Genomic DNA, 3844 nt, shown 5'->3' with positions numbered 1-3844 from the left:
AGGGGGGGGGGGGTTGGTTAGGAGCAGACTGGGAGTTGTGCATGAAATGGAAGTTTGTGCAATGTGATGAGCAAATCTGTGTATGCATGGGAATGTTAATAATAATAAGTGGAGAAATTTGTCAATTTATTTTTCCCCTTTACACTGAGGATGTCAATACCAAATTGGAGCTGTTTACTTGTGATGTGACTTCCAGCTGGGTGAAATGAAGTTGTGTCTTTTCCAGGTCACCAAACTGGCTGTTTTACTGTACACACTCTGCACAGGATTGGATTTAGAGAACAGGACATGCAGAACTGCAAAAATGCAAATTAGCTTTTGATGTTGAGTTACAGTATACTTGTTTCGGAAATTTTTCACTCTGCACTGGAAGCAGAAAGAAATCGAACCATCTGTGTTAGCTGTTGTAGTGTCAACAACTATTTAAAAAGTACTGTAACTCTTCTCCTGGAAAAAAAAGATCACTGAAGTTCCTGTTTTTTGAGATGTGCACACAGTCACAACTGTCAGTCACAAACTTGTCAATAAATTAATGTTTTTGTCTCTTTAAACATTTTGTATTTATATTTAACGTTCACTGTTTTTGCATTTCTGCACTGCATTTCCCAGAGATCCCTTGTCAATCAAATCGTGTGGGTGGTCCTAACATGGGTCTGTTTAAAGGATGAAGCTGATGTTATTTTATACTTTGGTTACTGCCAACAAATCCCATAAAAGCCCAAAACTAACAGCATGTAGATCCATCTCTCAATACTTCTCTGACTTCCCTACCCTGTCTGTGGCATTCAGCCCCAAACCCAGAGGTTCTTACTGAAGACCTTAATCAGCTCACAAATATATTCTATAGGACTGACTCAAAAGTGTGTGTCTACAGTGCCCATGTTCATGCTAATAAAAGAAAATGTCATTTAGTTCAGCAGAGTGGCGCGCTGATGTGGACAATGGAGCCCTACGAGACATTTAAGACCACTTTCAGACTTTTGGTACAAGTTACTGTACAAGGTTTTTGCTACACAGGTAAGATTTGTTCATAGGACCAATTCGTTGTTCATCAAATTAATTATTCATTGAAAAAAATTGAGTATTACTAGTCTTGTCTTTTGTTCCTGCATCTTTTCTATTTCATCACTTCCTGCTTACCAGCAACTTAGTCTTGCCCAGAAAGACCTTCCAAACACTGGATGTTCAGAGCAGCAACTGTAAACACTTTCATTAACTGGCTCCATGTTGAATCACTGTGTTATATCGTTCAAACGTATAAAGCAGAACAATGCAAATTAATTTATGTAAAAAATGTTGTTTGACTTCTGCTTTAGAATAATATATTACCATAAATCACAATCTTAAAGCTCCTGATCGTACAGGTGAAACAACTGCTAACACTGATATATGAGAGGCTCAGTCGGCTCCACTCCTCACATCTTTCTTCCATCTCCTCACCATCTTTCCTTAAGCTCACCCACATCCCTCCTCCTGCTACTCCTCCTCCTCGCTCCTCCCTCCTCCACTCCTTGCTTCCTCCCTCTCCAGAGAGGAGGTCACATGCTGCAGACCTGCTCTGTGCCATCTGGCTGACTTCCTGTCATCCTTACCCCAGGAGAGAGTGGCTCTGCAGGGTATATGACTGGAGAAATCCCCCCCTCCTCTCCCTCCTCCTCCTCCCCCTCCTCCTCCTCCGGGCCCCGCACACCTGAGCAGAAAGGGTGAGAAAAACACAGAGGGAGAAAACCAGAGAGAAGAAAAGAGTGGGAGAGAGCAAGACAAAGAAAACAGTGGGAAAGAAAGAGATAAGGACAGAAAACAGAGGAGGAGAAAGAGAGGAAATTAGAAAACAAGCTACCAGTGCAGAAAAACTCTGTGCTGCTGTGAGGAAAACTGATTAATCAAGTTGTATTTTAAACCATGTGGTTTGGGAAGAAAAAAGGCTCCATTGCCATAATCATGATAAATTCTACCATAACCAAAACACCGAGGGGCAGTTTGTGTTATTATAAGTGTTTGAAAAATCAAAACGAGAAGAAACAGCAGTCCCTCACTTTTCCTTTAATCAGAGAGGGGGATATTTATTAACTAATGAGTTTCTCTGTCGGTTGCATTAATCCAGGAAATTCAGAAACAACATTAGAGAAACTGTGGATGAATTTCCATCAAGACCCTACATGAAAGCGCAGCCCACTTTGTTTTACATCTTCTCACCTACTTCTCGCACATCTCTGTCTAACACAAGAACATTAGAATTGGTTAAAAGCACATACATGCCAGATTAATCTTAATGTCCCACCCATCATCTTCCATATTCATATAAATATAACATGACTGCCGCTCACATCTGAATTTATTGGTTCTCCTCCTCTGCAAATTAGGGGGCCTCCAATTGATGAATATTTTAGCACATGTGCACTCTGCGGGACATTTATCATCAGCTTTGCTATTATAAACAGAATAAATGAGCAGTCAAAGTAGGCTGCTGCTACAGTGTGCTGTACGCAGACACACCGCCCCTCTGTATGCTCCAGCTCTCGCCTTCCTTCACGACGGCTTGCTGCGTCTTAATGCTGCAAAATGGCTTCCCCTTCACCCTCTCTCTTACATGCCTCGTCTTACATCGCCAAGCGCATATTTACCATAATGCAGTATTGTTGCAGGTTTGCTCAGAACACGGTGATTATGGAGATGATGACAGAAAGGTCTTGCACCTAAACTGTAACACCTAAAGCAGAGCTGCAGTCAAGAAAACCTTAGCTGAATCTATGTTAAGTGAAGCCCTAAGGGGGTCGAGACAGAGGTTAATTGGATATACTAAAATTATGTTATTTCATTACAGACATTACGTTTTGGAGGTTAGCCTAATAAAAAGGATGAAATTTTTAAAATAAAGGTATTGCTTAACTCTGAGATTCTTTTTTTTTTCCCCCCATCCCTGCTGCTAAAGCTAATCATCGCCCTCTGCATGGTGCACCCTGGGGATCATCTGTCAATCAAACAGTCTGGATGGTGCTGTTGATGTCTTCGTCACTGGATTTTCTGTAGATGAAGTTTTGAGTTTTCCACAGCAGCTTTGCTTAAGAGGTAACCCTGGTAGTTTACCTTAATATGAGGTCAACATAATTCTATCGTGACCAATCATTTTACACCCTACCTTTCTCAAACCCTTACTGTTACCCTCTTTCTGCTAGAGCATTCAAAACAACTGGGAACTGGAAAAAGTGTCCAGTAAATGTTTGTCTTGTTCAAAATCCTGAAACCATACCAGTTATGTTTGCCGGCAAAAACAAAACTGAGAGCCAAACCAAAATGAGACCACCACTGTCTTCCTGCTTTGATGTTCTCTTCTCCTCTTCATCTCAAACAACCACTGCTGGTTGAGAGCGCAGTTGGACGCCCTTTAGCACTTCCCTTTCCCCCATGTGACCAAAAAATGCTGCTGGGATTCTTTCAGATAGACGCCAAACCACCTTAGGCTGCATCTAACCACTGCTGAAGCCCACTGATCTGACATTGCAGAACCAGGCATTGTTTCAAATGCTTTCATTCACAGTCCCAGCCATTGGCACACACTGTGAAATGGGTGAAATCCCAGCTTGGTGAAGCTGGCACAGAAACCCAGCATCCTGGATCCCTTCCACTTCAGAGAGCTCTGCCACATGCTAACTGTCATCCATGAGACACTGCTAGCCCAAAGGGGGGTCTGGCAGAATGGGTGGGGGGTGAGGGGAGGATGGGGGTGGCATAAACATTGGGATATACCCTTCACATACAAACATGGAAGACACTATGGACTCCTTAGAGATACAGCACCAGAGGCCATCAGAGGTGATTTCTATTTATGCAGACACGATTCTGA

This window comes from Seriola lalandi, unplaced genomic scaffold (assembly GCF_002814215.2).
Source record: "Seriola lalandi dorsalis isolate HSWRI2012SDOR001 ecotype SW California unplaced genomic scaffold, Sedor1 jcf7180002054556, whole genome shotgun sequence".
Classification (NCBI taxonomy): Eukaryota; Metazoa; Chordata; class Actinopteri; order Carangiformes; family Carangidae; genus Seriola; species Seriola lalandi.
The sequence above is the reverse complement of the archived record's forward strand: the minus strand, read 5'-3'. Positions refer to the sequence as shown.